Source organism: Protopterus annectens, chromosome 10.part0, assembly GCF_019279795.1.
Source record: "Protopterus annectens isolate FY-2018-M chromosome 10.part0, PAN1.0, whole genome shotgun sequence".
NCBI classification, from domain to species: Eukaryota; Metazoa; Chordata; order Ceratodontiformes; family Protopteridae; genus Protopterus; species Protopterus annectens.
Window position 1 is genome coordinate 1,120,554,331 of NC_056744.1, and position 26,468 is coordinate 1,120,580,798.

A 26,468-nucleotide genomic window follows, 5' to 3' on the forward strand; every position below is an offset into this window, starting at 1 on the left:
TTAATACACTTCCCCTTATTTCTTCTTGATTTAATTCAGTGGTTTGTAGTTTTAATTCTAATATTTAGTACTATTTAATTACTGTTATATTATGTTTTTCTGACAGCTTGTGGGGATGCTTGTTGAAATTTTGTGATTTTTATTAGTATACTGTGTATTTTATTTATCTTGTTATAACTTGTTTGGTTTTTATTGTATTAAAACAAAATTGCCAATAAAATTTTTTTTGAAAAAAAAAAAAGATCTATGGTATCCCATCCACTCATCATGGTTACACTTGATGAGAGCCTGAATGGTACTCTGTTTGCCATGTTTGGAAATTGCATTCCTGAGACAGGGCAGCCTCTGGGAGATAAACCTATTTCCAGCAGGTTTTGTTGATGTCTCATGTCAGATTCAGGCCTGTTATGCTGGTAATGCTTAATGAATTAGACTCACATATATGGGGCAGCTGTTAAAGGGCATGGGCCAGCATTGCCTTGTAGGTGTGCCACAGGCCACCTCTGGCCAACCTGTCTGATAGCAAGTGGGGCACTACTGATTACAGGCTGTCTGCATGAAAAAGGAGTTGGAGGCCATGGATTACCTTTGTGGGTATTACCATGGCTCTTCCAGTTGGTGCAGATGTCTGGACAGATACATATCAGATGGGCCATTGTACTAATTTATTGTTCTACTGACTGAGGACTATACAGAGGTAATGTCCACATTTTTCCTGGATGTACTCCCTTTACCTATGAGTTCAACCACATACAAGGTCTTTCTGACCACTGCCACTACATTATAGTTGAATGCAACATTGTTATCAGAATGAGTACCCAGTTCTCTCAACACAGGTTGTGTGTTTATGTGGTTGCCAATAATGTAGCAAAGAGTGGGACTGTGTTCTAGCCTTATGGTATGCTGGTACTGTTTTCTGAATCTAGCTTGAGGCCAGGAACTTGGCACCAGTCTATACCCGATGTAAGACCCTCTTGCAGTGTGTTAACATCATTTGGTGTGCCAGTGACAGACAGCACACAACCACAACTTACCATCACCACAGCCTTAGTCAGTACCTACAAATGTGGCTGGTGGCAGTTACCATTCATGCCTAGATACGTGTGGGTTATTTAGGAGCAGCGTCTACTCACAGGACCTCAACATGCATACATATTGCACACACATAGGCAACACAGAGTAAGGATACTACCTTAACAAATGCCCAATGTGAGACATGTCATGAAGTATTGTGAGAGTTGGCAGGACAAACTGCACCCATGGAAAGTGCAAAGGACAGGACTTCTCTTGGTCTGCCAATATGACAACTTATTTTTGTAGCATTTCCTTACATTATGCTATGTTTCAGAAAATTAAGGTGCTTCCGATGTAAAATGACTGCTTTATGCAATTATTACAAACATGTAGGAACTGTGTGTTGTCCTACACTCTTGAGAGCTACTTATTGTTTTAGTTGTTTTCACAGGACACACCTGGCTGAACATGGACTGCTACCTGCATGGTGGGACAGGTGTTGGCCCTAAAACAGTCACACTGCTGCAAGGGGATATATGTACAAACACACACACACACACACACACACACACACACACACACACACACACACACACACACACACACACACACATGAACAGCTCTTGTTGAGAGTGGAACTCCTACCTGTCTAGTTGTAAATACTATAGCACTACACATATATCGCATGTGCCATGGAGCTTATATGTTTTTGTAGTGCTGGACACTACTATTCAGGTGGATGACATCTGCAGGTGCTGCAAAGGTTGCCATTGGGGGGTTAAGAGGTTTGCACAGGCCCTTAAAATGGCAGAACTGTTCACAAACACACTGCTGCAAGGAGGTATTCACACACATACACATACACATTCAATCACAGAGTTGCCCATTTTGAAATTAGAACCCCTATCTATCTAGCTATATGTACTATAGTACTACGTACTTATCACATGCGCCACAGAGCTGAGATGGTTGGAAAGTGTCTAACTGTGCATCTAAGGTGCATAACACCAGCAGGCTCTGTAAAAAATCCAATGGGTGGATTAACAGGGAGGAACAGGACTTAATATGCATTGACATTGCACACATATAGCCAAGACATACATGCCGCTTCAGGGGGATATGCTTGCACACACAAGCACTGATTTGCTGTTGTGGAGATTAGAACCACTACCTATCTAGCTGTATACACTATAGTGCTACATACTTATTGCATGTACCACAGAGCCTATGTGTCTGAAGAGTGTGTAACTGTGCGTCTAAGGTTGATGACATCAGCAGGCCTTGTAAAATAGGCCAATGGGGGGTTCACAGGTAGGCACAGGCTAAAACATGTACTGGCATTACACACACATAGACAAGGAATATACACAGCAGCAAAATGAAATACTTACACACACTCATGACGTTGATGGGATTAGAACTACTACCTATTTAGCTGTATACACTATAATGCTACATAGTTATTGCATGTGCCATACATTTGGATAGTGTCTACCACTGCTGTTGGGGTGGATGACATCAGGAGCCACTGACAGGAAGCCCACTGTTGTGGAGGACACTAGTTACAGGGCCATAAAATGAGATGCCATTGCACAGACATAGGCCTGTTGGGCATGTGTATTCTGCTGTTTGTGGAATATATACACAAACACACACAAGGTGGCTGATGTGAGATGAGAACCCCTACCTACCTACTATTATATACTAGAGCTCACTGTACTATTTGCATGTGCCACTGGTCATCATTGATGTATGAGTGGTTGCAGCACTACATCACTCTATGCCTTTCTGTGTGTGTGTGTTGTGTGTGTGTGTGTGTGTGTGTGTGTGTGTGTGTGTGTGTGTGTGTGTGTGTGTGTGTGTGTGTTGTGTGTGTGTGTGTGTGTGTGTGTCTCTCTCTCTCTTTCTCTCTCTCTCAATATCTCACTCTGTCTCTCTCTCCACCCCTGTCTGCCTCTCTATATATGGTGTGTGTGTGTGTGTATATATATATATTATATATATATATATATATTATATATATATAAATATATATTTATGCATCTATACTAAACTCAACAGATTGAGATATATCTTATACCACATATGGATAGATAAGGGTAGTCATATCTGCTGGGGATATGGAGAGACAGTCAAGGTATACATAGCTGTCTGTATGCACAGAGATATACGGGCATCACAGTTCTATAGTCAGATGTGGGTTCAGACATGGGCTGAAATTAGCTAAGTGTAGGAGCATGCTCAGTCTGACCATCAATACTTGCGATGGGACTCCAAGCCAGACATACCTGTACTTCAGTCCAGGATTTTGTGTGGTACAACCAATTGTCTGCTTAACCTGATTAAACAGTACAGCGCCTCCCTGATATAATGCCTGAGGGATTTCCTTGCTGTGTGCAGTCCATAATATCTGACCCGTATCTAGGGTGTGTACAGAGTGTATTGGACTGAACAGAGTTTTGCATAATATGTCTGTTGCAATTTACATAGCACTGTGATTTCTTGGTACGTCAGTGGCAGATCATTATAGACTGATGTTTGGAACCGCTGACAGACATTAGGGTTACCGGCTCCATACACTACAGGGAACCTATGCTACTACATGAACTATTCTATTCTGCACTTTCTACATTTGTCTGGCCAGTTGTTCCTTCTTCCCCTTATCTGTGGGCCTTTGTCCGGCCCTGCTCCAGTTCCTGGCTTTATCCACAGTTGCTGTTCTATGAAGTTGTAGGTATGCTGTGACTGGGGTAAGATATGTAACACCACACACAGGGTTACTGTCTTCACACCTCTGACTGCCCCTGTTTTGCAGGTTGTCCAGCATTATGCCCCATAAATTTGCTCTGGTCCTCAGATGGTTTGTGTTGTACTGTTATTATAAGGCTACTTGTTGCCCATACCTGTCAAATTCTTACAGCCAAAATCTGGATAGGGCCATATATAATGATGGAGCACAGGCCCAAACATGGGGACAAGATTTTAATATTGCTCTTACAAATGTAGACAGTTGGTAGAATGGTTTTGTATTAGCATGCATTTTCTGATGGGCATGAAGTCTGCATCTCAACTGTCTGTCATTAGTTTTTCACAGCAGCCTTTATTGATCTGCTAATAACTTGGCCAGAAAACTGCAATATTAAGACAAACAGAATGGACATATAAGGCATAAATGTGGGCATTCTGTGAAACTCAGATTTGTGAGGCATGGAAGATGCACACTGACCTGTTGTAAGTACTGACACAGATACGTGACATTCTTTATATCCTGATGCTACACTGACTTGTTACAACATGTTGTTCTACTAGCCACAGTCTAACTTACTCAGAGCTGTGTACAGTCCATATCTGTAGCCCTCTGTCCCTCCTTAGTCTCTGTCTTTGTCCAGCTTTATTGCAGTAAGAAATACTGTTGTATGGACAGTGTAGAACTCCTAACATAGGTGTAGCTCACATGTAAAAACATTAGGCACAGCCAGTCTTGAACCATGTACCCCATCAGCCATGGTAATGTACCTAGCCCACTAAGCCACATCAGCCACCAGTACTGACACTATTAAGCATAAACATATATAATACATTGACTCCTGCACATTGGGGAAATGGTACATGTCACCAGGTTGTTTAGGCAGCTTAGGGATTGTGTGGTCTGCTGCTATTACCTTGTAAACATACTGTTACTGCAGTTGTATGAGAACATGGGTGCATTGGGAGTATGGGACTATAGCATTGACAGTCAACCATCTGTCCTGTGACCCCGCTGTTTGTAAAACCCTGGCATACTGCAGTGGGTTTTGCTGGCTTGGTGCCTACTGCATATTATGGATAGGCCAGTATTGGACAGAGCATTCCTGTTGTACCACACAGCTGTCAGTTGTCTGCAGCTATCCCGGTAGGCCACTCTATTCCCTTGCATGCATGCAGCAGGTCCATACATATGCTACCACAGTCTACTATCCATTCATTTGTTGTACAGAAGAGTGACTTACCTTGTGCCTGCAGCAGTTGAGATAACAGTGTTTCGCATCTGTTTCTGTCTGATGCACGCAGTACACAGCCAATACATGGTAAGGTACAGGTTGTGTGGTGTGGCTGGTATTTTCTTATTATGTATGTGAGTCAGAGTGAAGTGTCAGTCCCTAGGACCCTAGGTTGTCAGTGCATGTGCTATGCATTCCCTCTTTGCCAAGGCCAGAGCATACTGGGCATGATTATGTCTGCCTACAGGAACAGGCTCAGGGGGTTCCTCCTTTGAGTCCCCCTGTGGCTGTGGGGACCTTGGCATTGGTGGGAGGCTGTGTGTCCCTTTCCTGTGATGTTCCTGCTGCAGCTGTTTCCACAGGATAATATTGTTTAGCATGGCACATTCTGTGAACATGTGTGCACATGTAGCTGGAGAGTACTGCAGGGCTCCACCAGATATATTGAGGCAGTGGAACTGTGTCTTGAGCAATCCAGCCACATGCTCTATAATGTTCCTAGTTTGTGCATGTGCCTCATTATGGCATTATTCAGTACGTGTGCACATTTCCAATGGCTGTTATCATCCACGGTTCCAGTATGTACCCAGCATCCCCCAGTAGATGGCCATATGGGATGTTCCCCCTGGCAAACAACTGGTACAGGTGTGAGGCATGGCAGATGCATGAGTTGTGATAGCTGCCAGGGCTGCTAGCACACACATTCATGATAATGCCCTGGGCACTGGACATGACCTGGCAGTTGGAGTGATACCTCATGCTGTTGATGTAAACCCTGCCCTCTTCACCAGATGATGCTTTGATGTTCACATGAGTCCAGTCTATGGCACCCAGTACCTCAGGGTAGTGTGCTACATGGTGGAAGAGATGCATATTGCTGACCATCTCTTCAGGGTTGTGGGGTAAATAAATGTGCTCACTGGCATGTGCTTGCATAGCTTTCAGGAACTGGTAGAGTACCCTGGATGCAGATGCCTGTGAGGCCCCCAATATGTTCCCAGTTGGTCTTTGAAAAGTACCTGTACCTAATACTCTAAGGGCTACACATACATTTGTTTCCACTAGGTAGAATTCCCCTCTGTTGACTCTGGGTCTGAGTTGAGAGAGGCAGAGATCAGTGAGTTCTTGTAATATGTCCCTGTCTACCCTGTAGTGCTCTACAATCTCCAGTTCATCTAGCTCCTGGAAGGTTACCCTGAGCCTGAACACTCTTCTCCTTCTCAGTCTGGGCCTATTGTCAGCATCAGCATCTTCACTGACCTCAGCCATAAGCATATACAGATGTAGCAGAGCAGCAGCAGCAGCAGCCCCTAGCATTTTGTCTGTTAAATTCGCACATGTGTACTCCAATGGTGCAGAGTATGTGAGAAAATAGGATTCTAGGTTGTATGCATACTTCATAGTGGCGTGCTGCAGATGCAGCTGTGTGATTGGCTCATTATGCTGCATTCCACCTGGTAGGTGTAGCATTGGGGGTTTGAATGGGTCAGTGTCTGTTGAACAGGGCTTATCAGTCATTTCTACCTGATTGACTTTCCCAGGCTATTTTCAGTTTTTTTCCTATTTCTTTCACTGTTACACAGTGCAGCATGCCACACAAACCCATGGCGTTTGTGTCAACAATGCTCAGCAGTTTGGACCCTCATCTGTGCACGGGCACACTTAGCTTTTCTTTAGCCAGCTAAAACCCATGCCATGGGGCTAAGCAGAGCTTAGCAGCATCAGACACACCCCCTGCTTAGCTGTGCTTAACTGAGTGCAAACAAGTGCTACTATACTCCAATCCGCTTAAACATAGAATGACACATCAAAACGTACACAACGAGGAACCTTGTTTGCAGACAGAAACGCCACCGAGTCAAAAAGCTTCTTAACGCTTTTATTTTGAACAAACCAAAAGAGCGTTTTCGCCACAGACCACTGCAGCTTCTTCAGAGAAACAAATTGAACGAAAAACACTCCATTTAAAATACTGAATCAGGAAATGACATATTCCTGTTTCCTGTTACCGACAAGTTGTGTTTAAAAACACATACAAAGTGCTTGATACTTAAAAACATCCAACATTTAAAATCATTTTTAAAAATAACAAACAACAACAAAAGATAAATTCACTTATATGAATAAAATCTCAGCGACTTAACTATAATGTGGATGACAGTAAACAGTTATCATTACTATTTACAACAAACTACCATGCAGAATGTGTAAATGGATCTGTCGAAAATGTATTCAGATACTCATGGGGAACATTGAAAACAGTATACCATATGTAACGTATATGTACAGCCCATATTTGCTCAATCCAGGCTTGATTTAAATCATTTTGTTTGTGTTATAGCCATACAGGACTAGGTAAAAGCTATCCATTGCCCTGCGAAAGTACGTGCGTCCTAAAAGAATCTGCACGTAAATATCAATTTTATCTTCATAATGGGACAACTAGAACTAGTGTAAAAAACCTGACTATTAGGTTAAGCCAAACCCTGAATGGTCGAAAGTCAAGTCAGCTAGCTAAACCCAGTATGTGAGTTCAAGGTGCTACAAAACACACAAAACTGCCAAGTCATCAAAAAGATGCTGACTGGTACCCAGGTCAGACCTATAGTCGTGGATGACTATGTAGTAACTAACAGGTTTTACCTGAAGTAACTTTTTAATTTAAGTACTGGGGCAATGTTGCAGTTAGTATTAAGGCCAGGAAGACAGAAAGCATCCAAACGCAACTGCCAGTCCAGCTCACAATTTTCTAATATTAAAGATACAGGGCCCCCCCTGATTTTTAAGGGTACATGGTCTATAGCCATGAAGCTAAAACTATGTCCTGGGTACAATGCAATGTGTTTGGCCAGTGCGTTGTCATCTTTACATGTCCTAATTGCATACAAGTGCTCGTACATCCTATCTCGCAGTCGCCTGTCAGTTTTCCCGATGTAGAACCCCGAGCAACAGTTGCACATGGCAATATATATGACTGATTTGCTCTCACAATTGAGTGCATGCCTGATGACAAACTTCCTGTCCCTGACATGGAAGGTCTCCCCTGTTCGAACATTGTTACAGAAGTTACAGAATCCACATCTGGACATTCCTTTCCTTTTATAAAAACTGTGTTGTTGAACATCCCTTTGTAATAGTTCTTTCAAATTTTTAGATCGTTTAAAAATAAATCTAGGTTCACCTCCTAGTTTTCCTGCTAGTAATGAATTTGAAGATATCAACCTCCAATTCTTACGGATGATGTCCAAAATTGCTTCTGAGTTAGTACTAAAAATAGTAACAAAGCTCAAAGATAAATCTGTGTTTGATTCTCTATGATCTTCATTATTGCCTATGATATCACTTGTAGGCACATCATCTGTGAAACTACTAACTGCGCTGGAAGAAACCTTCTGTTTAGTCAATAAAGGGGTATAAAAACCTCTAGATCTTTTAAGTGTAACTTCCTCAATAAGTTCACAAACCATTTTCTCAGGATAACCCCGGTTAGTGAACATTTCCTTCAGTAATGAGCATTCCTTAACAAAATCCACTAAAGTGCTACACATTCTTCCTGCCCTCACCAGCTGTCCCTTCACTATAGATCTTTTTTGTTTGTGAGGGTGGAAGCTGGTGAAGTGCAGGAAAGAGTTGCAGTATGTGGCTTTCCTGAAGACAGCGGACTTAAAGCACTGATGACAAGTGTCCTTCGTAAGTTTGACGTCTAAGTAGTCCATCTCAGTAATAGAAAATTTAAAAGTGAACTTCAGGAACTCAGTGGAATTACTGATATTATCCACCAAGATTTTCGCTTCTGTTTCTGACCCCCTAAACAGGAGGAACATATCGTCAAGGAAGCGGGTGTAGAAGGTGACAGGGGCCATAATACCAGGAAGGTCGGCCAAGATGTTCGCTTCCCAGTACCCCATTACATAGTTTGCCACACCTGCTCCACATGGGGAGCCCATCGCTACCCCCCGTTTCTGTAAATAGAAGTCACCGTCAAATAAGAAGTAGTTACTGGTTAGAACTATTTCAAGTAATTCCATAACCAGTTCGATCTCCAATCTGGACGCCCCAAACTTCTGTAACATTGACCCTGTCCATTCAACCGCTTCTAAGTGCGGTATGCACGTATAGAGGTCAATGACGTCTATAGTTAACAGGTTGTCATCTTCATTGAATGGCAGTTTGTGTATGTTATCCAAGAATGTCCATGAGTCCTTGCACACACTTGGAATATGCTTGATATATTTGTCCAAGATGTGTGTAATTAGTTTGGAACATGGGTAAGTAATAGAGGATCTGCTGTCAATTAAAGCCCTCATAGGGGGATCAATAACACTTTTGTGAATTTTAGGGATCCCAAACATAACGGGGATCTTGGAGGACATGATGTCAATGTAATTATATGTCTTAATATCAATTTTCCCCGTTAAGAAAAGGTCCCTAAAATATCCCCTAATCCTTTGTGTGGTACCGTTAACTTCATTTCTTGAAGCTTTTATATAGGCGTCACTATCGAGGAGGGAAGTCATTTTCTCATTATAGGTGACATTATGGAAAATCACCAAGCCTCCTCCCTTATCCGGTTTTAACACCCGTATGGGTAACTGACTAAGTTCGTCCAGTAATAAGCGTTGTTCTTTGGAAATATTGGGAGTTGTGGTCCTATTATATTCGTTATATTTGTTACCCAAAAATCTGAAGTCAAATTCACACATGTTCTCAAACAGTTCCAAGGTGGAATGTAATGGAGGGTTAAAAACACTGGACAATTTTAATGGCCCTACATTGAGGGTGGTGTTTGCTTCACCTTGGTTCACAGCCTCTGTTTCATGGTTGAACAGTAACTTAAGATTCATTTTTCTTACAAAACACTTTAGTTCAATAATTTCTTTAGCAACATTCCCATAGGAAGTTGGAACAAAAGTGTTTCCAAAAGCTAACAGTTCTATCAATTGTTGGTCCAAGATGATATCAGAGAAATTATAAATGGTGAAATCACCATTCATATTAGTAAGAATAACGGGGGCCCCAGTTTGAGAGGGTGAGCTTAAGACATCAGCATCGACTATACTAGAACTATCTGCCACCAAGGAGTTAAATGTGGGGTCAAACAGGGACGAGTTTATTACTTCGTTCTGTTCCTGTAAGTCTTCTTGCTGCGTTGCCCTAAAAAATTTTTATTACTATTCCCTGCATTATAAGTGGTGTGGCCCCTGTTGTCATTGAAACCTTTGTCACTTCTCTCGTGACTTCCTTTATCTTTGGCGAAGCCCTTAATTCTATTGCTCCTTCTAGGTGTTGGAGTGACATAGACATTCCCAGTATCTTCTTCAACAAGGTCTTCTACCCTATTCTCATCCTCACCTAATGTTTGGAAAGGGTGTTCGTTGTTACTACTTATACGTACATGTCTAGTCCCTTTAAGGTTAGGATAAGCAGCATTTTTACCATAAGCATCTCTGTCCCTACTCAATTTTTTACTCTTGTTTCCCTTTAATTTAAGTAACAGAGTATCAATACTGGACAAGATCCGTCCGTAATCAAACTGATATCTACTAAAATCTAAGTGTTGCTTAATCTCATTGTCTAAATCATTAATTTCTTTTAGTACAACATCAACATTTACCCCATAGTACTTAATAATTACATTCATTAACTCGGCACCATGTTTTTGAAATAGTGCCTCCAAATCGACCAAAAAGTCGTGGTCTGAAATTAAACCAGAAGGCATAAAATTATTCCGCAAGCCTTTTGGTACAATATTTTCATTAATGCATTGCTTGAAGTACGCAGACTCGAGCTGCAGTTTTTTTAATTTTAATAATTTAGAGTCAAAAATTTTAAGCTTTTCTGATAAGCATAAGCTATCATTATTTGCAACAGTACCTGTGTTTGTTCCTTGCTCGATGAACAACAAGTTAGTAGTGTCCAATAACCAGCCACCAAGGTCTGGAATTCTATTATTAGACCCAGTAGGCCTATTATCGTTACTGGTACCAACAGCTACTCCATTCCGAGCAGTTGGTTGGACGGTGGTGCGTTCGCTAGATGCTACTGCAGCGTACGAACCAGTCCGTCTTGCTGCTTCCAAGCCACTCGGACTTATACCGGAAAGCTGTAATCCACATCCCTGACTCACTCTTGTGCCAGGAACATCGGCAATATGTCTGTTGCATTTTACATAGCACTGTGATTTCTTGGTACGTCAGTGGCAGATCATTATAGACTGATGTTTGGAACCGCTGACAGACATTAGGGTTACCGACTCCATACACTACAGGGAACCTATGCTACTACATGAACTGTTCTATTCTGCACTTTCTACATTTGTCTGACCAGTTGTTCCTTCTTCCCCTTATCTGTGGGCCTTTGCCCGGCCCTGCTCCAGTTCCTGGCTTTATCCACAGTTGCTGTTCTATATAGTTGTAGGTATGCTGTGACTGGGGTAAGATATGTAACACCACACACAGGGTTACTGTCTTCACACCTCTGACTGCCCCTGTTTTGCAGGTTGTCCAGCATTATGCCCCATAAATTTGCTCTGGTCCTCAGATGGTTTGTGTTGTACTGTTATTATAAGGCTACTTGTTGCCCATACCTGTCAAATTCTTACAGCCAAAATCTGGATAGGGCCATATATAATGATGGGGCACAGGCCCAAACATGGGGACGAGATTTTAATATTGCTCTTACAAATGTAGACAGTTGGTAGAATGGTTTTGTATTAGCATGCATTTTCTGATGGGCATGAAGTCTGCATCTCAACTGTCTGTCATTAGTTTTTCACAGCAGCCTTTATTGATCTGCTAATAACTTGGCCAGAAAACTGCAATATTAAGACAAACAGAATGGACATATAAGGCATAAATGTGGGCATTCTGTGAAACTCAGATTTGTGAGGCATGGAAGATGCACACTGACCTGTTGTAAGTACTGACACAGATACGTGACATTCTTTATATCCTAATGCTACACTGACTTGTTACAACATGTTGTTCTACTAGCCACAGTCTAACTTACTCAGAGCTGTGTACAGTCCATATCTGTAGCCCTCTGTCCCTCCTTAGTCTCTGTCTTTGTCCAGCTTTATTGCAGTAAGAAATACTGTTGTATGGACAGTGTAGAACTCCTAACATAGGTGTAGCTCACATGTAAAAACATTAGGCACAGCCAGTCTTGAACCATGTACCCCATCAGCCATGGTAATGTACCTAGCCCACTAAGCCACATCAGCCACCAGTACTGACACTATTAAGCATAAACATATATAATACATTGACTCCTGCACATTGGGGAAATGGTACATGTCACCAGGTTGTTTAGGCAGCTTAGGGATTGTGTGGTCTGCTGCTATTACCTTGTAAACATACTGTTACTGCAGTTGTATGAGAACATGGGTGCATTGGGAGTATGGGACTATAGCATTGACAGTCAACCATCTGTCCTGTGACCCCGCTGTTTGTAAAACCCTGGCATACTGCAGTGGGTTTTGCTGGCTTGGTGCCTACTGCATATTATGGATTGGCCAGTATTGGACAGAGCATTCCTGTTGTACCACACAGCTGTCAGTTGTCTGCAGCTATCCCGGTAGGCCACTCTATTCCCTTGCATGCATGCAGCAGGTCCATACATATGCTACCACAGTCTACTATCCATTCATTTGTTGTACAGAAGAGTGACTTTCCTTGTGCCTGCAGCAGTTGAGATAACAGTGTTTCGCATCTGTTTCTATCTGATGCACGCAGTACACAGCCAATACATGGTAAGGTACAGGTTGTGTGGTGTGGCTGGTATTTTCTTATTATGTATGTGAGTCAGAGTGAAGTGTCAGTCCCTAGGACCCTAGGTTGTCAGTGCATGTGCTATGCATTCCCTCTTTGCCAAGGCCAGAGCATACTGGGCATGATTATGTCTGCCTACAGGAACAGGCTCAGGGGGTTCCTCCTTTGAGTCCCCCTGTGGCTGTGGGGACCTTGGCATTGGTGGGAGGCTGTGTGTCCCTTTCCTGTGATGTTCCTGCTGCAGCTGTTTCCACAGGATAATATTGTTTAGCATGGCACATTCTGTGAACATGTGTGCACATGTGGCTGGAAAGTACTGCAGGGCTCCACCAGATATATCGAGGCAGTGGAACTGTGTCTTGAGCAGCCCAGCCACATGCTCTATAATGTTCCTAGTTTGTGCATGTGCCTCATTATGGCATTATTCAGTACATGTGCGCATTTCCAATGGCTGTTATCATCCACGGTTCCAGTATGTACCCAGCATCCCCCAGTAGATGGCCATATGGGATGTTCCCCTTGGCAAACAACTGGTACAGGTGTGAGGCATGGCAGATGCATGAGTTGTGATAGCTGCCAGGGCTGCTAGCACACACATTCATGATACTGCCCTGGGCACTGGACATGACCTGGCAGTTGGAGTGATACCTCATGCTGTTGATGTAAACCCTACCCTCTTCACCAGATGATGCTTTGATGTGCACATGAGTCCAGTCTATGGCACCCAGTACCTCAGGGTAGTGTGCTACATGGTGGAAGAGATGCATATTGCTGACCATCTCTTCAGGGTTGTGGGGTAAATAAATGTGCTCACTGGCATATGCTTGCATAGCTTTCAGGAACTGGTAGAGTAGCCTGGATGCAGATGCCTGTGAGACCCCCAATATGTTCCCAGTTGGTCTTTGAAAAGTACCTGTACCTAATACTCTAAGGGCTGCACATACATTTGTTTCCACTAGGTAGAGTTCCCCTCTGTTGACTCTGGATCTGAGTTGAGAGAGGCAGAGATCAGTGAGTTCTTGTAATATGTCCCTGTCTACCCTGTAGTGCTCTACAATCTCCAGTTCATCTAGCTCCTGGAAGGTTACCCTGAGCCTGAACACTCTTCTCCTTCTCAGTCTGGGCCTATTGTCAGCATCAGCATCTTCACTGACCTCAGCCATAAGCATATACAGATGTAGCAGAGCAGCAGCAGCAGCAGCCCCTAGCATTTTGTCTGTTAAATTCGCACATGTGTACTCCAATGGTGCAGAGTATGTGAGAAAATAGGATTCTAGGTTGTATGCATACTTCATAGTGGCGTGCTGCAGATGCAGCTGTGTGATTGGCTCATTATGCTGCATTCCACCTGGTAGGTGTAGCATTGGGGGTTTGAATGGGTCAGTGTCTGTTGAACAGGGCTTATCAGTCATTTCTACCTGATTGACTTTCCCAGGCTATTTTCAGTTTTTTTTCCTATTTCTTTCACTGTTACACAGTGCAGCATGCCACACAAACCCATGGCGTTTGTGTCAACAATGCTGAGCAGTTTGGACCCTCACCTGTGCATGGGCACACTTAGCTTTTCTTTACCCAGCTAAAACCCATGCCATGGGGCTAAGCAGAGCTTAGCAGCATCAGACACACCCCCTGCTTAGCTGTGCTTAACTGAGTGCAAACAAGTGCTACTATACTCCAATCAGCTTAAACATAGAATGACACATCCCTGTTTGATGTCAGCTATCTTGTCTACTACTACCTACATGGATCTAGCCCTACTGTGGGTTGTACCTGTGGATGCAATGGCTCTTTTTGCTATTGAATAACCCTAGCTCATTTACATACACCTAATTGAGTATACCCCGGATACTTCACTACTCAAGGGCTTGCTTCCTTAGCAACTACTGACACCTGCCATTGTATGACTCTGAATGCTGGGCACTATAATGTAATATTTTTGAAAATGTCCAATTTTCATTTTTTTACATTTTTTATTTATTTATTTATTTTTTCCAATAACGCCATGCTTGAGTGGCATTGTGCACCACACAAATGTAATTTATGTATTAAAAAAAAATTAATATTTTTTAATGATTTGCATTGCTTTCCCGAATCAATGACCATAGTTTTGGCCATTTGCATACCTACAGTGCCATATTCACCCTTTTTGTAGGGCTTTTACAGCCCCTATTTAAATTTCACAGTCCGATACACTGTTTCTATCAGCGTACATTTCTTACACCTCCATGGCACCTACACGGGTGGCTATCTGCTTATTTTATTGCAAATCAACCTCATTTGCATGGATTTAACCAGCTTGTGAGGTAATTTGCATGCCATATAGACTACCATGTCCACACACTCATGCACGCCCCTCTGACCTCCTTAATGGATCGCTTGGAGGCCATGTTCTGTGCTGGGGATGTGCCACTATGTGTAAATGGAGAATCACTTAATGTAGACTTTATTGAGTTCCCCCACATGTCTTTTTACCTAATGGCTATATAATTACATGCAACTGAGCATCAGCATGCTAATGAGAGCCATTGTGTAGGCAAATGACAAAATAAAACATGGCAAGATTCTGAAATATATAAAACTGGAGTGATAAATTACAACAATAATCTGTTCTGACACCATCAGTTTTCTGTGTACAAGGGGTATTGTTCACTGTGAGATGCTAGGAAGTAATATTTGCTGTATCTGCTCAACTGTGCCAGCCTTGGAGCCAGTGCCCCAAGTGTTTTGTGTCATGACCCTTCACTTCAAAGAAGAGTCCACTAGTAGATGACATACCATCACCAGAATGACCAATACATTGTTGACCTCAAATGTGTAGGCAGAGGCTTCATAATAGAGTCAGTTGGCTTGCGTGACCCACACATGGAATCAAGGGGCATGTGTGGATTGCCGATCCTAATAGACATGAATATTCATACAGCATTAGCCATTTTTGCATACAAGGACTTTTCAGTGTTTGACAAGAGACATGTAAGGAGTTTCAAGGGATTAGTCTTGCAAATTTTACACCAGTTCCTTGATATGATGCTGCAGCATGTACAGTAGCATATGTGGTTTTCACAGACAGAAAAAAAGGGAGCTTCCACTATGTGTATATTCTATGGCATAGCCCATTTCCTAGTTCTGGGGCCGTTGACTGCACCCACATTTTTATCAAGGCCCCACTTGCTCTACATGGATTGTGGTATAGCAGCTGAACAACTTTTCCCCTGTCAGCTGTAAGGTGGAGTGAAGTACACAGGGAATTCCATATAATGTGTTTATATGCCAGCCAAACAATTTCCCAGTATGACCTATACCAGTGTTTTTTGTGGGCTAACTTCCCATAGGGCCATCAAGTTCATAAGTGCATATTTTGCCACACACAGAGTCCTCGGTATTTTGGACCCATGAACTTAGCTTGTAGACCACTCATAATGTTGTCCATTAATGCATGTTGCAAGTGATGCCAGACATGATTTATAACTGTGACAACCCCCATCCATTACTCCCAGATCATGGAAAGGATGCTGTATAGCACCTCACTGTCCCAGACATTAAAACATTGCTGAACCTGTTTTCAAAATTCTGAATGTTCACTTCCACTGTGTGGACACATCTCTTGGTACACTGTGGTATACTCTGGAGACATATAGCAAGATATTTGAGGTCAGTACCATGATACATAATATACTGCTACTAAAGCATTTACAACATTGTGACAAAATTGTGACACCTTAACACTGCCACAAATACTTGTATTAGCAACAGATGAGATGGGTGAGGAGTTTTTGGAGGACCTGACTACAGTGGTACCTCAAGTGAGGCAGAGGTCAGCATCATACAGTGTCTCACTAGCAAAGAGGCAGCATCTGGCCCACAGCTATGAACCCTGATAAGGAAAATGTACAATAAGATAGATGCATGCAGCAACACACACAGGCTAAGCAGTGCAATGAATTGATTGACCACACTGTACAGCAGGCATTATTATATCAACATAAGCCACAGAGGTGAGCATGGCACAGACATCATAATTTGCACTGGTGAGCTGAGGCACAGTGACAGAAGCAACTATGTTAACATAAGTGGAAGGGCCACATATGAGGATTGTAGTGGCCATGCACACAGCTAAAAGGCTGAGGGGAGTTAAAGGTAACATCATCCTGTAATAGAGAGAAGCTTCCATTGGTGGAGTGTTCACTGAGTGTACACTGGGACCCTGTCGTGTCATGACCATAATCATCTAGTGTAAGGAATGGTGTAATATTTTGGACACATGCACAGGAATCCAGCTGTCTGCCTACATGTAGTGATCTAGTAGACTTTTATCATACAAAAACCTGGTAATGTACATAGGAAGGTGTCATTTGTGGTAGGACTACAGGGAAGTGTGATGGTGTAGAACAATGAGACACTGTGTGATGAGACCTCTTTACCTCAGGGCAGTAACTAATGAGTTTCAATCTTCATCACTGTCTCCATTAAGGGAGTGTCACTAAAAGCAAGGATAGAAATACACAATTTCTCCTAAGAATACACTGGCAACAGGTTCCAAACCTGGGACTGGACTATATACTTCACTTCAGGTCCCCAAATGAGTCTCCACACTAACCACTGCAGAGCACTGTGTCTCAGTTATAGGTATCTGATGCACTCACCCTTAATTGTCTAGTATTCACACATATACACACTCTTGGAAAAGACTGAAAAAAATTTACCTGCTGTGTTTCTTTGCCCAAATTAGAAGGTACTGGCTGCCACCATTCAAATACCACAATACCCTTCAAGAGGGGTGTTCAATAATATTGGGTAAAATAGACATTAAAACAAATGGTAGTATGTATCGCAAGCTGTAAGGTTTTTTGGAGTGTCCCTGGTATTATCACAATAATTATTAACACTCTCAATTTATTAAAAATATTAACTAAATAATCAGCCACGATCAGCGTTAGTAAAACATTTAATAATAAAAAAAATGATTAAAAACATGTAAATACTGAATAGTGTTTCTTTGCCCAAATTACAAGGTACTGGCTGCCACCATTCAAATACCACAATACCCTTCAAGAGGGGTGTTCAATAATATTGGGTAAAATAGACATTAAAACAAATGGTAGTATGTATCGCAAGCTGTAAGTTTTTTTGGAGTGTCCCTGGTATTATCACAATAATCATTAACACTCTCAAGTTATTAAAACTATTAACTAAATAACCAGCCACGATCAGAGTTAGTAAAACATTTAATAATAAAAAAATGATTAAAAACATGTAAATACTGAATAGCTGATTCCAATAAACCTCCATGTTTCACACACAATAAATATGAAAATAATATTGTAGGATAGATCTCGCACTGATTTTAGAAAACCTCGAACTAGCTGTAGTTCCCTGACTATCAGAAGATTAACTGTCCCAATCTAATCTAAATAACTCAGTAAGGCAAGATTATATTCTTACTTCTGTAAGGCAGGATGGGGAATTATGCACACATTTCAAGCTATTGCCTGTCCTCAGCGACTGGAACAATTATTCTGGAAACAACTGAATAACTCTGGAAACAACTGAACTACTACTACTGAACATTAACTGACACAAAACTTGCCTTTATAGCAGATTTTTTAAAAGTAATAGGAAGCTGCTATGAGAACTCTACTCTGTTATATCAGACTTTGAAAAGTAACACAACAGCTGCAGCCAAGATACTATTCTCCCAATTCTGTCACACAATGATATCACATCTAGGTCAGCTGATTCTGGCATAACACACATTTGGAATTCTCTTTACAAAGAGCATGCACATTTGGTCAGCCAGAAGAACACTGTTTGACAGTCAAACATCTTGCATAAATCAGAGTGATAATTGTGATGAAAGGAGGTACTGCCAACACAGCTAGCTGGAATTTTGTAATAATTATATGTCATGTGTCAATATCAGACTGATTTATACAAGATGCTTGTGTTACAAATGTATTCAGACTGTATGTCATACAAGCTGCAGATGTTACAAATGTATTAGAACTGCATGTAATGTGTATATCAAACTGATTTGTACAAACATTTGTGCTGAAAAGGTACTTGTAAAGTGCTTGTATTTATAACGTTCCCACAATGCCTTACTGGAGAGAGGACAGACTTGTGCATGCACTATAGTAACTGTTTAAATGTATATGTTTTAACCGAGGAAACTGGTGGGTTAACTTCAGTCCAACAAACTTTTGAAAACTATCTGAAATTAAATAATTTTATAGGCTAGGCCATAAAGATGCTATCTTACAGGTTTTAATGCAACCAGAGACACAAAGTCTGTACTAGGAAGCTTTCTGTATTGTCTTTGGGATGAAATAATTACTACTCTAGAAGTGTGGAGGTATGTAATTGTTTTATGACTTCCAGCACCTGCCAAAGATCTGAGCAAAAGCCCTTGTGTGTGTATTTTTACAGGTAGGTGCTAAGTCCTGGAGGCTTATATGAGAATTAGAAGTAAGATGACCAAAAATGAAGTCATTCTGAAAGTTATGCCATAAGTAATATTTTAGAGATTATATTGAGAAGTCTCTTAGGAGACAGATCATTCTGTATTCTGTCTTGGGCCAGACAACAAGAAGAACCATTCACCACATCATCTGCCTTGATCTATTAAGTAAATAGGGAATAATGATTCTCTTAGATTCATTCAGGAATATAATGAAGCTTAGTTTAGATATTGCTTTTCTTTATTTTTCTGAGCCTGTCCTTCAATGTTATTTTAAATATTTCCTGTGATTTGAACTCTGATGTCACTGTGAATACATACTTAGTATTTTCTTGTTCTTTTATTATTATTAAATATATTTAAACCTTTCATTGTGGCTGATCTTTGTAGAGATATTAAAGTTTTGAGAGTACTTGCATATTTATTTGGTGACACTATGTGGGCCACTCCTAATAGCCTTGCTCTTGGTCAAACCACCATTTGTATTAATATTAATTTCACTCAGTATATTGGGTACCCTTGGAAGAGCCTTAAGGTACATGGCAGGAGGGTCTTGTGGCAGTCATAACTACTGTATAGTCTGGACGGAAGGGAACATAGCTAGTAAACCTGTGCCATGTGTGTGTGTGTGTGTGTGTGTGTGTGTGTGTGTGTGTGTGTGTGTGTGTGTGTGTGTGTTTGTCTGTAAATCAAACCTCAAAGAGTGCGTGTGTGTCAGCTACTTGGGCAGAGAGATGAAGCACTGGTTGGACAGAGAGGGTACTGGAGGTCTTGGGTTGGACACTCAGCTGAGATCTCAACTATATAGATGTGCCAGTGGGGAGTGTTATTGGAGATCTGGAGAATGAGGGAGAAACCATCCCCAGACTAACTGTGCTGTCTGTTTGCTCTTAAGGGAAATTGCACTTGACATAGAGAGCTGCATCTAGAGATACTGTGTGCATGCATGTTATCCTCCCAGGGACATCCCCGACAGGTGCTAGTGGTGAGGATTGAGGCTCCTTGATTACTGGTTCAGTGGTGGGTCGTCACAATAATCAAAAGAGATAACTCTATTTACAAAATTATAGCTAGTCATGCTAGCTTATGCAACACAGGGTAATTTATAATTATTTACAATTATTTCACATTCTAAGATGACCACCAGATAGATAGCACACACTTCAACTTACTCCATTTACTAGCTACAAATCTAACCCTATCTAAGGCTATTGCTGCTGCAAAAATCTACAAAAAACCATGTCCTGTGAAAACCAAACTATTTCCCTATCTGAGAGAATCTTATTTTCAACTTCTGAGTTAAAAAATATGAAATACATATCTTGGATCTGGGAGGTGACTAAGCAGTGATGTCTGTACATGTGCTTGGGCCTGCAATTAGCAAGTAGCAGCTATAAAGAAGAAAAGAAGCAAGTTTTCACACAACAAAGAAATAATGGAACAAATGGAAACACACACACCTAAGACAAGAATATCTCAAATTGCATCTCCTGAGAAAGAAATTAGCACTAAGAGCCAGAAAACTACTAAAATACAAGCTGAAGTTGCAAAGCATCAATTGAAATCTAAAAGTGAACAATAATTTGACATGAAGGAATTAGCAGCAGTCTTAATACCTCTGCAAAGAGAAATGCAGTCTTTTTCTTCAAAACTCACAGCATTTGGTAACAACTTAGATCAAATAATGACCAGACTAGATAAAAATGAGGCTAGAATACTGAGCAATGAGACAAAGATAGAAGAAATACAGAAAGCTACCTCCATTACTGAAAGCTCAGTAAAAGAAATGCAACAAAAACTGATTGATCTTGAAGCTAGAGCAAGAAGAAATAATGTATTGATCAGAGGCATCCCAGAAAAATATGAACAATCACAGCTAACTAATGTGGCAAAAGAAATCTTTGATCTTCTTCTTGAAAACAAAGAAGTATCTCTAACAATTGTCATGGAAAGAATACACCGAGCTTTAAGAAAATTGCAAACCCTGGATGCCCCCAGACAAATATATGTAAGGATTATAAATGCTTCACATGCTCAAGCAATAATTCAAGCTGCAAAACAGAGAAAATACATTATATGGAATGGCTGCAAGACAACTTTTGCTCAGGACCTGCCTCTACAAATCAAACAATTAAGACAAGCTCTATTGCCTTACTGTACTTACTTAGTAAGTAAAAATATAAAATTTCAAATGAAATATCCAGCTACTCTACACTTTCAATACACTGGCTTAAATTATGCAGTAAAAAAACAATGAAGAAGCAAAACCAGCTTTTCTTAAAGCCTTTAAAGAATTACCAAACAAAATGACATGAAGAAATGTGCTTTTTGCCAAAAACGCATCTAATATAAAAAAATCTATCCATCTAAATATCAATTCACGCTAAATTGAATCAAACAACATGATAAATTACTTAAATTACCTTCTTTTTACATAAATCCACTACTTTCCATTTAAACATTCTAATTCCAGGCCTAGGAGTATCTCCACGCTGGTGCAAAGGAACTACCAACTCCCATAATCCTCTGCAACCGCAACTCAGGAAGAATAAGCGAACTGAGGTCAAACAAACATCTACAGCATCCATCTAAGCCCAAAACAATGCCAAAAATATGTGCTTGCCTAAGAAAAGGAAAGTAAGGCTTTTACATCTCTGAAATCCTTGGAACTGTATCCTAAAGATTAAAAAATTGAAGAATTTTGCGCCAACAGTGAAGGTAGGTAGGAAGATAAATCCAGCCTAGAACTAAAGTGCAGCAGTCTAAATATTTATTTATAATATAAATATAAAAGTACTTGTTTTTTTCCTGAATATCTACAAACTGGGCAAATAAAAAACCTTCTGGGTCAGATGCTGTAGCAGCTGCTGTAGCTGCAACAAATAACTAGTCCTTACACAGGGGGGGGGGTCTGAAAGGGAGTGATGTCACACTTATGTACATATCATCGACCTGTACCAAAAACTCTAAGAAATGTTTAAAGTTATATATATCCCTATATATATCTATTAGCTCAGAAAGTCAGCATTCTGTTTAACTATATCTTTTAGGTCTTATAAAGCATAAAGTTGGGTCTGTTTTGTTTTCTCTTCTTTCTTTTATTCCTATTTATATATATTTCTATTTTTAAATAAGTATGCATCTAAAAACTGTAAGCATACCAATCTAGATCAGCAGAGACTATGAAAGACTCTTGATATTACTGTCTGATTAACACTATAGATTTTAGATGTATAAGTGTTTTATACATATAAAATAAATGGATAATTAGGACTATCACTGACCCTTACTAAAACATTGACTCAACAAGTTAAAAATGATATATACTAAAAGAAGGGCTGTGTTTGAAATCATCAAAATAAGGAACATGAAAATAGAAATTGACAAAGTATAACAAGTCATAATCAGTATGTGCATGTAATAATTTTCTTTTATGTGAGTTTAAAAGAAATGCTACAGTATGCTTTTGAAATGTACTATTTAAAGATTGCCTATTAACTTAGATATTTCAATCTTAGTTAAAGCAGTTTACAACATGCTCAGGCTTATTACTTTCAAATGAAGAAAGGGTTACTAATTATATTTCTTGCTATTACTTATGTTTTGCTTGGACAAGCTGTTATGTGTGTTGCTGTAATTTTGCTGGGACTTAGAATGACAAGTATTTTTTGCAATAAAGTTGTAAATGTTCTATTTAACTCTCTTTCAGTTAGTGGGCTAACATGAGTATGCATGGGGGGGACTGAAAGGGAGTGATGTCACACTTATGTACATATCATCGACCTGTACCAAAAACTCTAAGAAATATTTAAAGTTATATATGTCCCTATATATATATATATATATATATATATATATATATATATATTAGCTCAGAACATCGGCATTCTGTTTAAATGTATCTTTTAGATGATTTCTCTAGAATCATAGAATGTAAAGGGCTGACAAAATAAGAAAAAGAAAAATCTATTAATGCATATAATTTTTAAATCTAAGGCAGAGATAACTTTCATCCAAGAAACTCATATGTTGAAAGAACAATGGGAGAAAGATACAAAAAAAAAATGGGTGAAACATATTGCTGCTGCTGTTGACAATACAGCTTCTAGGGGAGTTGCTACAATAGTTAAAAAAATCATTCAATGGCACTATAATGAAGAGTAGCTATGACTCAATTGGTAGATGGTGTTATTTTACTTGTAAACTGCCTATGTTTAAAAAACCTTTCTTAGTCCTAAATGTATATGCCTCATGTGTACATCAATTAACCTATGAGATATATAGAATTCTAGAACACTTTCCTAACTATTTATATATCATAGGAGGAGACTGGAATATGATAATTAATCCAGAACTGGATAGAACAAATAAAGATAACATGCAACCTGCTCAACTTACTACATTAATAGCTGAAATAATGGAAGATTTTAAGCTAGCTGACCAATTTGAAAACTATAGAAATAATCCATCTACTTGTAAATTCACTTATTTTTTGCCATACCATGAGTCTTAGTCTAGAATAGACATATTTTTAATATCTGAAACTTTGCTAAATAATGCAGTTACCTACAATAGTGAACCTAGAACAATATCAGATCATGCAAAAATAAATATTACAATAATGATGGTTAGCCCAATGCAAAGTTCCCAAACACTAGTGAGCTGTACATTAAATACGAACTTATTAAAGGATAAAGAAATCTCACAGGGAATCATTGACATTCTTATTCAAGCTAAAAGTAACCTTGAGGTAACAGATATACCATGTGACATTCAACGGCAAGTGACAAAAGCCACAATTAGGGGAATACTAATCCAAAAAGCCGTTCTCTATAAAAAATTAAACACAGAAAAAATTATAACAATAGAATCAAAACTAAAAAGTATAGAGTCAAAATTACAAATTAAACACTCACCATAAGTTGAAAATCAAATATTTACACTACAAGGACAACTACACGAAAGTCAAACACAACAGTACTCTATCAGTGAAATTAAACTTCTCCACAAATATGCTGAATAGGCTCAATCCCCCTCAAAAGCATTGGCAAGGATCATAAACATAAAAAATCCCCCTACCAAAATAAAGCAATTAAATTATAATAACAAAACTCTAGATATGGACGAAGAGATTATAAAGGCTTTTGAAGAGATTTATCAAAAACCATATGGCCCACAAGGCCAGTTTAATGAATCATTATTCCATCAGTTTACCGAAGAATTGAAATTTCCAATACTGAATGAAGGACAAATAAATAATCTTAAAGCTCTTATAAATGTAAAGGAAATCATTGCTGCTGGAAATAAGTTAAAACCAGGTACATCACCAGGGCAAGATGGGTATGTGACGGAGTTCTATAAGACTTTCAAAAAACAAATAGCTCTAATATTATTGAAAGTATACAAATATGTAATAAAATATGGTATCAAAGATCTGTATATCAACATCTCAAAAAATATATTTAAAAGTGAATGATAAATGCCCTAGCTATGCACTATCAGTAAATGCATCTAAAGCTTTTGGCAGAGTAAACTTTGATTTTCTATTAAAGCTACTCAAGAAATGTAGCATTCCTGAAGAATATACAAAGATGGTGAGGGCTTTATACAATAATGCTATGACAACACTACAATCTACAAATAAAAAGCAATTAAAACCTATTCAAATCACTAGCAGTATAAGGAAAGGATGCCCACTATCACCATACCTGTTCAATATATACATCGAACAACTTCTATTTAAAACATCACAAAGAATTATCCACTATCTTATGGATATTTTAAAAATCCCAATAAAGTTTACAGCTTTCACTGATTACCTTAATATTTGCTTTGAATTCCCTAATACAGATTTAAACAAGGTCTTAAACTCCATTGAAATTTTTTCAAAAGTATCTAATTATGCCATTAACCTAAACAAATCAGTCATATTCCCTTTGAATACTTTAGGACATAAAGAATTCTATTTCCCTGAAACTGAAATAAAAGTCAGTTATAATCTTAAATATCTGGGTATCATGATCACTCACCCCCCAATCTGATTTAACTAAAAATAATTTGTTTAAAACCTGGGCTAACATCACAGAAGACACTGAAAGATGGTTAAATCTTAACCTATCTCCAATATCTAAGGTGGCTATAAATATCCTCCCAAGATTGTTTGACTTTAAAGCTATTAATCAAAATATACCAAATAATTTATTTTCCAAACCTGAAACACTACTAGGGAAATGTATTTGTCACCCAAAAATGCAATAATAAAATACTCTACAATAACACTACCCAAACAGAGAGGGGGCTTAGGACTATGCTATTTTCAAACATACTATGACATTACAAACGCTAGTCGAATTATACAAATAGCAAATTTTGAACCATCTAATAAAGCATGGTATCCACTATGGATTAAAATATATTACAATCATCTAATCTCATCTAATTTAAACCCTAAAGCAATATCATTTCTAAATTCTAAGACACTAAGGTATTTTAAAATTCACCCCATAATTATAAGAAATAAATTACTATTTCAAAAGCTGGTATCCTCCCTAAATATTAAGAATAATTTATTACTGGGACAACCAATACACCTAAATCCAAATATTAAATTAAATAACACTATGATAAACCTGAATCAATACCCACTAATTAAAGACACCACTGTATGGGACTTCTGCCAAGTAAAAAGCCTTTCAATTGAAAATATTAGGCAAAGATTAGAAGTAAACAAAGGTTATAACACCATAATCAACCAACTACTACACCTGATTAACACAATTACTACAAATGTTAAAATAGTTAACCAAGATATACAGCTTTATCAACAAATTATTAACCTGCTACTTTCAAGATCCAAAATGTTATCAAACACATATAGATTAATAACAAGAACTAGATACCAAGATGCAATTCTATATTCAAATTTTTGGGAAGAAAAAAATAACAAGATTACTGTTGAACAAAAATCTGCTGCAATTGAACTTAGTCTGAAATTAACCCCTCTCTAAAAACAAATTTATACTCAAATGATTAACAATAATACCTATCACACACCACTCTTTCTAAGTAAAATTAATACTTCTCTCTCTCCTTACTGCCCCACATGTCCAAACAGCATAGCTGACACCATTCATATTTTTGGAGCTGTAAGAATGTTTACAAATTATGGTGTTTGTTAAGAACCAAGTTAGAAAAAAAAGGATACACTAAATCTAACCGGTCATGGGAAATTGCAATTTTACATGTATTCCC